The 13,206-nt window shown below is 44.3% G+C and overlaps 1 pseudogene; it reads left to right on the forward strand.

The window, feature by feature from the left end:
* The first annotated feature begins 9,175 nt into the window (after positions 1–9,175).
* LOC148513833 (olfactory receptor 11A1-like) lies at positions 9,176–10,677 on the forward strand (annotated as a pseudogene).
* Positions 10,678–13,206: the final 2,529 nt, after the last annotated feature.

Here is a 13,206-nt window from a genome sequence, read left to right on the forward strand (position 1 = left end):
TGCCTCGATTTCAGATCCGAGTCAGGCGGGAAAAGTCGAGCCTGACTCGGAACGGACTCGGATCGGGGGGGCTCGGGGGGGTTCGGATTTCCGAAATCCGAACCCGCTCACCCCTAATATATATATATATATATATATATATATACACACACACATACATACACACAGACATTAATATATACACATACATACAGACATATATATACATATATACGCACATTTGTATATTTATTTATATATATATATATATATATATATATATTTATATATATATATTTTAAAAGAAAACCAGAGCTACAGGTATATGTTAAAGTAAGAAAAGGGGCACTTTGTCAATATCAATCAAAAATAATATAAAGAACACTGTCATGGGTGTCACTTACCTCCACAAGCATCTGCTGGGACAGACTTTGGCTTGAAGTAGTGTGCTGGCCTGTCTGAGTGTTCGGCTGTGGACGACTCCACTTCCTACTGGCCTTCCTGCTCCTCGGTAGATGGACTAGGCATCGCAGTGGCAGGGCAGGCCAGGTATGAGGTAAGGAGGGCTGGCACAGCCGCGCAGCGTCATTATGACGCAATACACGCTAGGGCCGTGGCCACAATCAGTAAGTAGGGATGACGTGGCCACGGCTCGGGAGTTTACCTTGGGGGGTTGGAGGCGCAGGTGTGCCCCTTGTGTGCCCCTGTCGCCGGGCCTGGGGCCGCAGCAGCTGACCGCTCAGGGCTGCCTGTGATGCTAAAAAAAAAAAAGCATGTTAGCCGGGTGACGCAATTTGGGGGCGGGGCCAAGGTTGAGAAGCAGCCCCACAGACCAATCAGCCCACCGGGATTTTCCCCTCTAAAGGTAATGGCCAATCCGCCCCTGGTAGTAGCAGTTTGCTTTGCTTTATATACTGGATGCAGTTATGCTGTATACATGAATAACTGTATAATACTGCATCTTGTGATGTTCATTTTATATAACATTGTCAGTCATAGATTTTATGCATATTAATTGAAAAATTACTGAAATACTTGAGTATACTGGGACCGTTATACTGGGACCAGTTTGATGGCAAAAGTGCCACTCCATGCTCCTCAGTCTTCTTATTTGCACAGCCCGAGTTACTGTAGGTCTTGAAGATCCCACACTTCTTTGCAGATAGTGGGGGGTATTCAATTAGCGGCGATATTATCGCACCTGTGATGTATTGGGTCTGATATTTTGGAGGGACATAAAGATGCGCCAAGTGTTTTAAACATCACACGTGGCTGGCACAGGCGTTTTTTTTAGCGGTTTTAAAAAACCACCTGCGCCAGCCACATGTGATATTTAAAACACTTGATGCATCCTTATGGCCCTCCAAAATACTAGACCCAATACGTTAAACGCATTTCTCATGGGAAAATAAAACATTTTTACCAAAAATTTCAGTGGCCGTTTTTCGCCAAAGTACGCACCTTACAATTTTTTTTTTACTAATGTATCATTAGGGGGGCTGTCTAAAGGGTTCTGTAAGAAATCCCCACATTTTTACCCCAAAATAGGGATTTTGCTAATTTTTTTGCCTGCCCGAGGCTGGAGAAGAGTTTTCTCCAGTTTTTAGGGCAAAACGGCAGTTTTTCGCTGTCGTTGGTGAAACCGCCCTCAAATTGGCAGATCGCGGCCGATATATCGGCCAATCGGATGGCCGATTCGCAAACGACGGTGAAAACGGCCTCTAATTGAATATGCCCCAGTGACGGAAACCACTGGAAGAATCTTCAGGCTTTATCAGCCCTGTGCTGTGCAGTCTGGGACTCACTGTCACTATTGAAGTGAGCCTATAACTAGACATGTGCGCTCTCTGTCTTCTCAGGAACATGGGACATGGTGAAGACAAATGTGTTTAATAGGCAGCCAGGTCATTAAATTCCTAGCAATACAAAGTTTTCTTAAGTCAAAAAGGCAATCAAACTAAGAACTATTTTAGTAAAGCAATGTTAGACATTATTTGATATGATGCTAAAGAGGTAGGGGCACTGCCATAGAAGTGATCATTTACAGTTACCCCTTAAATAACTTTTTGCTCCTCACTTTTAGGTTCTCCTGTAATTTCCAGTTGCTAATTGCTCATGTCATAACTATGGTTGTATGTCATCCATGAGAATAGACAGAGACATGTACAGTATCAAACACATGTATTCAATAGTAAAGAATATAGAAATTTCAGCATTAGGTAAAGTCAATGTTTCAGTGCTTTATTGCATTTTCATCAGGAAACAACAACAACAAGAGAAACAACAATATTCCTACTTTTAAGCCCAACATCACCTAGTGAGAGCGCACCACACACCTGGCTGGCGGCACACTACAATGATGTTATCAACTGGTCACATGAGTCGTGGCCAGAGATGACAACACAGAAGACCCAATCACCATGGAAACATCAACAAATACAAAACCGCAGTGACAGAGGGCCTGATTCAGAGGCGCTAGCAAAAAGCGAGCGCTTGCTCTGAATCAGGGCGGGTGCTGGTTTTTTTAGGAGCGGCCTCCTGGCCGCTCGCATAGCTGTGGGTGGCCACCCACAGCTATAGCTTGTGGCCATGATGATGGTCGCGATGGTCAAGACCATTGCGACCATCGGGCTTGTTTGCGACGAGACCCTTGTGATAGGGTCTCATTGCCGCAAGCCCCAGAGAGCTTCTGGCTCAAATAGAGATGGAAGCTCTCCCACTGACATCACTGGTGATGTCAGTGGGGCCGCCCACAAACAGCAGGCGTTCGCATGGGAACGCCTCCGTTTGTGAAGCCACCCCCCGCCACGCCTACAAAATGGGGTGAGCTGTCGATCACATCGACAGCCGCCCCTTTTGTTGTGAGTTCCGAAGTGAGTGCTTTTTGTGCTCGCTCCGGGGGTCGCGCACGCGCAGTGCACATGCCGCGCATGTGCACTGGGCCACCATCGACCTGCTTGTGAGCGCAATGCGCTTGCGAGTGGGTCTGAATCAGGCCCAGAGACCCTATAAGAACAACAAAACAGTAGCAGAACACATCTCATAGGATGATAGCTATAATATACATAATGAAGCAACAACATACTGTTAATAAGAGGACCTAAATAAAAACCTCTATTAATAATGCTGCCTCTATCTCCTAGACCCAATGTTAATACTCTCCAACACACAGAAAATATAAACTATAGAGGAAACACCATAAATAATTACCACCATTAATAAAGGAGCAAAACTCAAAAAGGGATAATGACGTATCACGGATATAAGAATATCGTCCGCCATATAGTCATATATATTTCTAATATCACTAAAAGAAAAATATTTTTTAGACTGGAACTATTTAGATACATAGGGGCACAGTTGATAATTGCTCAGATGACTCATACCTTCAAACAAACTGAAAAAAGAACAAATATTAAATAAAACAGTGCAGGACATGGTGTTCCTTGAGCCCACTGGGAGCAAGGATCCCCAACCAATGTATCTACTTAGCCTCACATTGTACAAATTTTAATACACAGTTCCATCCCCTGATGCATAATGGGATATGGTCAATCATGCGATAACGTAATAACACCAATGAATGTGACATCATGGCAAAATGTCTGGCAACGGGATGATCGCTACTACTCTAATTAAGTGCTGTACGGATAGTGGGCCAATTTGTGTCCATTCTTTTTTTAAATGGTCTTTTGGTTTTGCCTATGTATGACATACCACAAGGACATATAATTGGTACATCACATAAGGTGTGTTGCAAGTCAACGTGTGCCTAATAATATATTTTTGTTGCCAGAAAGAGGATGGGTGTAAGAGTACCTGCAATTAAGTAGCGACATGTAACACATGTACACTGTACATATCTCATTGTTTTACCAGTTTTATGGGAGGGCTTTCATTTATCTAATGAGGTTATATCAATCTTGACCAAAATAGCCCTTAAATTGCGGCCACGTGTATAACATAACATAACTTTATTATCCGCAAGATTTAAATCAGTGTCGTATTGAATAATGGGCCATAGATTTTTGGAAGCTACATTAATTTTGCCACTAGCATGGTTAAAGATGTTAAGCCAGGGAGGCGCTGAGGGTCTTTTTTTAGTAGTTACTGTACTTCACCCCTGCTCATACTCAAAACCTTCTGTTTGGTCAATTAAAAATGTTTTGGAGAATACCCTCTCACGATAAATTTAAGACCATAGGGTCCATCTGACTTTCTGCTAATGTAGGGTCAGTGGTGATACGTCTAATGCATACTAGGTGATTTAACAGGACTAGTACTTGCATTGTGTTTATCAATGAGATCAATCAAGTCATCCTTATCCCTTGCCAAAAAATTAAGAGATCATCTATATAGCTGGTATAGAAGGTTACCTGCTCCGCTATTACCGGATTGGAGAAAAAGATCTCTTCCTCAACAAAAACCATAAAAATATTCTCGTACGATGGGGCCACATTGGACCCCATCACACAGCCCATTAGTTGGAGAAAAAAATCATCCATCACACAAAAATACATTTTTAGTGAGGGTTAACTCCATCAGGTCCAAAACCATTTGCAAATCAGGCCCAGTGTAATTCGCATGTTGAACAGGAATTTCTTGATGGCTGTTCTGCCCTGCTCTAAAGGAATGATCATATATAAGATATAAACATTGATACTGCACAAACAAATCTCTTCCTGGAACGTAGGTAGATCATTCAGTTTTCTTAATAATGTAGAAGTATCCAGATGTTCGCAGATGTTCGCGAATACAAGGTTGTAAAAGTGTATCGTGGTACACTGAGGTAGGTTGAAACATGGAATCATGAGCTGCTATTAATGGTCATCCCGGAGGGTAAACAATAGACTTGTGAATTTTTGGAATAGGGTAAAACACCGGGACCAATGGGTATTGTAGAAGGAGGGCATCCTTCAGTTTAGATGTAATCAACTTTTTTCAACAGCAGACTCAAGGACGACTTTCCATTCCTCTCTGAACTTGCAGGTAGGGTCATGTGACAACTTTTTGTATGTTGCAGTGTTGTCCAACGGCTTAGTCACTTGGGCATTATAACTGGAAAAATCCTGTTTTACCAGTGCACCCCCTTTGTCTGCGGGCTGAAAGACCAATCCATGGTTATTAGCAAGAGCCTAGAGTGCCTGTGTTTCAACTCAAATTATGTCTAATTCTGCATGTGAATCTATTACTTAATAATCTGTGAGGGCACCCGGCTAAGTAAACCCTTGCTAAGGAGTGCCGGACGGTGGTTGTTTTATATATATATATATATATATATATAATAAGGGCACAATCATGCCCTTATATTAAGGCTGCATCTAAAAAATTGATTTCTTCATAGAGAATTCTGAAGGGGGGCAGGATGTTCAAGGGGCTACACCTCAAAAGCTATTAAATGTATGGATCTGAAATTTGGCAAGGATGGGTTGAATTGTTACTCAGTGCTGTATGCCAAATTTCAGGGCATACACATAAAAAATGAGGATTTGGGAGTAATCTAAAGCTTCAACTGTCACATTTTTCTGACATTCTCAATTACGAACACTTTTCTGCTGTAGTCTATGTTTTTTTTTGGGAAGGCAAAACTCAGGGTAGATGGCGAATTTAGACTTGGGGTTTGTTTTATTAGGTAGCTATTATGCCAGGGTATGTGCTTTTGAGGTTCAGGTAAATCAGAAAGTTACAGTTTCTAAACTATTACCTCAAGAATGCGCTATTATAAAGATTGGACTTTTCAACTTGTTGCGCAGCCTCAGTAGGAGCCTCCAGCAGGTGTAGTCATAGTGGCTTCACTTGGGTGCAGCAAGATGGCCATCATTTGTGGGCGACAGCGGTGCAGGAAAAAAACAATGGTAGCAGCGGTGGGGACACAGATGTGGTGGTGGGGACATCAGCGGCGGTGGTAGCACGGGTGTCAGCAGTGTCGTCGGTGATTCACGGGTGTTGGCTGTGGTGCGGGTGTTGGCGGGACCTAGCAGTGGTGGAGCAGACATTGGTGGCAGTCCTGGATCCGAGAGGATCCAGTCCCCGCCAGACATTCTGCCGAATACAGCAGCGGCGCCCATTTAAAAAATGGTGCCTCAGTGCCATTTTTGAAATTCAAAGATGGCCACCATGAGCCAATCATGGCTTGCGATGGCCATCTTTGAATTTAAAAAATGGCGCCTCAGTGCTTTGAAATGGGTGCCGCTGACATACCCAGCAGAATGGATGGTGGGGACTGGATCCTCTTGGATCCTCTCAGATCCAGGTCTGCCACTGACACCCGAACAGGTGCCGGTCCCGCAGCTGCCAGGTGCCGCCAACGATGATGTGGCAGCCATCTTTGATCTTCAAAGATGGCCAACGCGAGAAAATCATGACTCATGACGTCATTGGCGGTGGTGGCACCTGAAGAGGACCACAGAAGCCCTGGGGAGGTAGCAGCCATGCCCCAGGTGAAGACACCAGAAGCCCTAGTAGATGGGTGCCCACCAGGCAAAGATGGCAAACCCCTGGTGGGTTGGCACCCACCAGGCGAAGATGCCATTAGTCCTAGTGGGCAGCAGTCATGAAAAAGAGCTGACACAGGCTGTTGCCCACTAATTGAAGACATCGAAACCCTGGCGGGTTGGCGCACACCAGGTGAAGACGCTGAAGCCCTGGCAGGTTGGCGACTGCCAGGTGAAGATGCCAGAAGTCCTAGTGGGAGGCAGCCATGAAAAAGTGCTGACACAGGCTGCTACCCACTAGGTGAAGATTTTGAAGCCCTGGTATGTTGGCACCTGCCAGGCAAAGACACCAAAGCCCTAGCAGGTTGGTGCCCGCCAGGCAAAGATGCCGAAGTCCTAGTGTGTGGCAGCCAAGTAAAAGAGCTGACACAGCCTGCCACCCACTAGGTGAAGACGCCAAAGCCCTGTCGGGTTGGTGCCCACCAGGCAAATACTCCGAAGCCCTGGCTGGTTGGCATCTGCCAGGCAAAAACACCAGATGTCTTGGTGGAGGAAGCCACGAAAAAGAGCTTGCACAGGCTCCCACCCACTAGGTGAAGATGCTGAAGCCCTGGCGGGGTGGCGCCTGCCAGGTGAAGTTGCCAAAGCCCTGGAGGGTTGGCACCCACCAGGTGAAGAGGCCTGGGTTGGTGGCGGCCACATAAAAGAGCTTAAAGGCTGTCGTCCCCCGTGTGAAGACCTGTAAAATAAAATATTACAATATTAAAGTGTGTTGTGTTATTTAAATATTTTTTTTATAGATGGACTACAGGTGGCAATGGGCCCTAATGCCCTGCATGCTGGTACTTGTGGTTTTCCAAGTACCAGCATGCAGAAAGGTGTGCTGGGACCTATACTTCACCTGCAAAAGAAAATATTCTTTAAAATGCACCACATCATACAATCAACCTGGCACCCACTGCCCAGGGGTGCTGGGGATAGCCACAGGCTATCAGCCTAGGAGGGGTAAAACTTTATTTAGGGGGTCCTCAGCTCCTTTGGGATCCCTGGCCTGGACTGACTAGCAGTCAAGGTTGATGCTGTGACTGGGGGACCTGGCGAAAGGGCTCCCCTGGCTGTGGCATCAGCCCCCATTAGAAATAGTCTGGTGCTGGTCCTGGAGAATACAGGGGGACCCTACTCATTTTTTCCCCTGTATTTACAGAACTAGGACCGGATTAGAGCCCAGTGCTGGTTGCACAAAATACGGGGGACTTCTACACCATTCGACCCCCGTATTTTGGCAACCAGGGCTGGCTCTGACTAGAAAAAAAATGGCGTGGCCCTACACCCTAAACAACAATCAGCACCAGGCTTTGGAGCCCCAGTACAGGTTGTGCTAAAATCAAGGGGACAAATGATATAGGGGTCCCCCGTATTAAGCACAACCAGCACCAGGCTTTTCAGAACCTGTCCTAGTTGCCAAAATACAGGGTACAAATGATGTAGGGGTCCCCTGAATTTAGCGCAACCAGCACAAGGCTCTGAGCTGGTCCTGGTTCTGGAAATACAGGGGGAAAAAATGCATAGAGCCCCCCTGTATTTCCCAGAATGATCACCTGACTCCTTCTAGAGGGGGTGATGCCGCAGCCAGGGGAGCCCTTTCTCTGGGGCCCCCAGCCACAACATCACCCCTGACCACTAGTCAACCCAGGCCGGGGATCCCTGGGGAAATGGGGATCCTCCAATAAAGGGGTCCACCTCCTTAGGGCACCCCAGGCCCAGGCTGATAGCCCAGGGTTATCCCCAGCACCCCTGGGCAGTGGGTGCTGGGATGATTATGTAAAGTGTGGTACATTTGAAAATATAAATATTGTCTTTTGCTGTGGAACTACACATTCAATTTTTAACAGATGCGTAGATGGCTCTCACTGCTGCATTCATTCATCTGTGACTTATTGATTTGATTTTATCTGGTGCATACGCACTAACAATGAGCCCTCTGTCGCCCACTGATGCCACTCTGTTTCCCCCCATTCACACAACTGTTTTCCACCCATCTGCATTACTTTGGCTACCCCCCTCTGTACTGCTTATCCTTCCTTCCTCTACATGCCTTTGTGTTTCACCTATCCACACTGCTGTGTCTCCACCTGCCATCCACACCACTTTTATCCCATCTGCACAGCTCTATTTTCTGTTTTGACCTTAGTTGCATAGACTGCATGTGTGTATTCCAAAGAGCACACAATTTGGTGAATTAGCAGCTCCACCATTTTGTGAGTGACAGCAATCTCATTCTATGAGACTGTTGAATCTGCAGTTAACCACATAGTGTGATGGCATACCATATCTGTATTGCGCAAGGAACACGCCCATTAAGGTGTCAGCCTTAATGATCGCAATTTCATTGCTTTTTGAAGTTTTAGTGGAAGAAAATTAACAGGTTTTGTAAATTTTCAGATCATGTCGAAGCAGCCGTAATGGGACATGTGAAACCGTAAGGTTTTTTGTCTATGTAATATATATATATATATATATATATACATACATACATTCCTCACCAATACAAACTATCTCCTAGTTATCTAGGAGATAGTTTTTCATATATATATATATATATATATATATATATATATATATATATATATATATGAAAAACTATCTCCTAGACAGGTTAAGAATTATCATATTGTAAAAAATGTCCATAGTGACTAAATAATACTCTTTTTTTTTCCTACATAGAATTCACAACAAGAAAATACAATCGCACAACAGTCAATGAGTTCTTATTATTGGGATTCCCACAAATTATCGGAGTCAAGGCCATCATTTTATTTCTACTGATACTGACTATTTACATTATGACACTAAGCATAAATTCTATGATCTTCGTATTGGTGTCAACCAGATCACAACTACACTCTCCCATGTACTTCTTCCTCCAGCAATTTTCACTCAGTGATATTGTGTTCCTGACTGTTATCGTCCCTAACATGCTACATGTTATATGGCTGGAAGGAGACACCATCTTTATCATTGGATGGAATCGGTATGAAATACCACTGGCCGCATGGCTGGCAGTTCAATTTCCGGCAGCGGCAGCCCGACACTGTTATAGATCCCCACAGCGGCAGCCCGACAGCGCTGGAAATCCCGATCGCCCCTAGGTAAGTATTAAATAACCTACCCCCCTAACCCTAACCCTCCCTTAGGGGTACCTAACCCTTACCTCCCCCCAAGTGCCTAACCCTAATCTCCCCTCTAATTGAATAAACCTACCCCCCCTTTCCCCGCTGCCTAGACCTAAGTCCCCCGGGGCGTGTCTAACCCTAACCTCCCCCTGAGGGTGCCTAAACCAAACCCTCCCTCCCCCTAGCCTAACCCTAACCTCCCGGGGGGTGCCTAACCCTAAGTCCACCTCGGGAGCCCTAAACCTAACCCTCCCCCATGGCTGTCCATTCGCGGCACCCGGCATCCCTCGATCAGGATGCCGGGCGCCGGTCTCCTGGTGTCGGGGAAATGAGCGGTGTCTACATCTAGACGCCGGGCATTTCACCCTTGCCAGGCTATGACAGTCGGGAAACTGGCTGTCGGTATAATGTCAGCTGGCTTCCCGATTGCATCCCCATTGGATGTATAACTCAGTCTTATATTTATTGTGCTCTAGGTTGTACAGGATGTCACAGTCATTTCTTATGATCGCTACCTGGCCATATGCAACCCTCTGCATTATAGCACCATCATGAACATCAGACTTCAGTGTTCATTGGTTATCTATTGGTCGGTGTTTGGCTTTCTGCTCACCCAGATTACTCTTTATTTCCTGTGTCAACTTCAGTTCTGTGGAAGCCACGTCATTGACCATTTTTTCTGTGATGTTGCTCCTTTTGTTGAACTTTCCTGCTCTTTCCAATATGCACTACAGTTAGGGACAGCGATAATCATAACTTCTATCATAGTCATCCCATTTATCTTAGTTGTTGTTAGTTACATCTGTGTATTTATAGCAATTCTCAGGATCTCCTCTACAAAAGGCAGGAAGAAATCCTTCTCCACTTGCAGCTCTCACCTCTCTATTGTGACCTTGTACTTTGGAACCTTGATCACTATTTACTTGGTTCCAGCTAATGGAAACTCCTTGACCATGAATAAGTTGAGCTCTTTATTGTACACTGTGGTAACACCACTATTTAACCCAATCATATACAGTTTGAGGAATCAAGAAATGAGAAACATCATGGAGAATTTATTAACTGTTAAGTACCCATGGCAAAACATATGAACATTATATTAAACAGTAATCAATTTACCAGTGACCCTACATGATAATCACACCCACTTTGAGTCATATAATTGCATACTGTTATGCCACATGCTAATAGCACATACATTAATATATCTAAGAACATAGATGCCTTGACGTGGCCTGGTGCCTAAGCATATTTTTGCAAATGTATGCAACAAAGATCTCTAACTTTTTATTATCAAGAAGTATTCAAATCTTATTGCTGGACTTTTGCAGTACGTTGGGGGGATTATTATTTTACTTGTTTTCTAGTCTAGAGTTTTTCAAGCCCTGTGGAAGACAATTAAGATGATCTGAGCAACCAATATTTTGTATTACTATTCTGAGAGGCACGGATGTGACCAGTATTGGGAGGATGTGCTGGTTCCTGTAGTGCTATTTTTAGTTCACTGGGGTACCTCCAGGTGAGTTGGCTCTCAACTTAGATGTATTATTGAATGTGCTATTATTATGTGGCATAATAGTATGCAATTATATGACCCAAAGTTGGTGCTTTTATCATGTAGTGTTAGGGACACCGGTACAGAAAAACAATGATGCCACCTATTGCTTAAATGGGTTGAGTATGAAATCCCAGCTGTCAGGATGCCACTGGTCAGAATACTGACAGTGTCATCCCGACAGCAATAATCCTGACTCCAATAGAGAACAGCAGTATGTATTTATGTAACCCCTACCCTAACCTCCCCCCCTAGTGCCTAAACCTAACCTCCCCAACCCTGCACCCTAATCCTAACTTTAGCTCCCCAGTGCCTAACCCTAACACTCCCCCTAATGCCTAACCCTAGCCCAGCTACCTAACCTTAACCTCCCCCTAACACCCCGATACTTACCTTCGGGATGCCAATGGTCGGGATACCGGTGCCAGGATCCCAACCTATTGGGATTTCCTCACCGTTCTTCTGACCATCGGCATCCCATATGCTGGGATGCAAACTTCATCCTGCTTTGCAAATATATGCAACAAAGATCTCTGAATTTCTATTATCATATCTCTGAATTTCTATTATCATGTAGTATTAAAACTTTATTGCTGGACTTTTGTTTTGTAGTCTAGAGTAAACCCCTCTCTTTTGAAGCACCTGTGAAAGACTATTAAGTTGATCTGTACAACCAGAATTTTGTATTGGTAATCAATTACAACTAATTTTTACAATTTTATTTTGGGTTTCATTAAAAGTAACTTTTTGCTTTTGGTACTTAAAGGTTATAGACTGACTGAGAAGAATAGAGTGAGAGTTGTTATTTTGTGCTGGTTTTTGTACAGAATAATTATTTGGTGTATTTTGTGTTTATGTCCTATATCCATAACCTTGGAAGTGGAGTGGATCATGGTGGGGGTGTGCACAGTACTTCCTGTAAAATACAGGAATATGTGCTCACACAAATATGTATCTTCCAGGCCACAAGAGAGATGCAGCAGCAAATACTGTGTAATGGTTAGCATTACTGCCTCACACCACTAAGGTTGTGGGTTCATTCCCACTATGGCCCAAAAGGTGTGGAGTTTGTATATTATCCCTGTACTTACATGGGTTTCCTTGGGGTGTTCTGGTTTCCACCCTTTGATAAGGTCAAGATAGGGGTCCCTCTCTTGGGGTAGACAGACTCCCTCTATACACACACAGCAGCCGGGAAAACAGTACACCAGTCTGGGGTAAGCTGGTCGGAGCCAGTCTTTATTGTGCCAGATAAATTTAACAAAATATAAACCAAAATCTTAGCCCACCTGGGCACTAATTAAACAGTAGGTACCCTGACTACCAGAATGGTAGGGACTACTGCCCTCACCATCAATAACAGCACGTGCACAGTACTTACATGGTTATCATACAGTGTCTCTGGACATGCTAGCCTGCATGCCTACTTCCCCAGGTGTGAGACTTCCAGCCACAAACAAACCTAGCTTATATAAGTCATTTCCAGGTGCAAGTCCTTAGAAGACTGCTGTCAGGCTGAAAGACCCAACACCTGGAGTGGCCTGTGGATGGAGCCCTCCCTCTCCTCACACTCACACCCCCAGGACCCATTCTGGATTTTCACAAAAGCTGACATTTCTAGTCTGCTGTTTCCAAAACTGACTTCTCCTGGGGGTTTTGTAACATATAGGACAGGAATCTGGGACATATATAGAAGCCATTCCAAACTTTCCCATTGCTTCTAGTACAACTCATACTCCAAAATATATTGTTACGTTAATTCTGGCCCATCAAAATTAACCCTAGTGTGTATGTGTGTGAGCATGTTGTAGGGAATATAGATTGTAAGCTCCCCTGGGGTAGGGACTGTTGCGAATGGACAAATATTCTAAAGCACTGAGGAATATGTGTGCGCTATATAAATAACTAATAATAAATTATAATAATGTAGATGTCCCTGTAAGCAGTGTAACGTGTGTACAGTAACCCGGGTATTAATTATGCATAGTAATAGTGAGAATTTTCTGCCACTTCTAATTAAGCCAAGGTCCTTTCCAGATCTATTCACAATCATATTTTTTGGTAG

Source organism: Taudactylus pleione, unplaced genomic scaffold, assembly GCF_031769625.1.
Source record: "Taudactylus pleione unplaced genomic scaffold, aTauple2 ptg000268l, whole genome shotgun sequence".
In the NCBI taxonomy this organism is placed as follows: domain Eukaryota; kingdom Metazoa; phylum Chordata; class Amphibia; order Anura; family Myobatrachidae; genus Taudactylus; species Taudactylus pleione.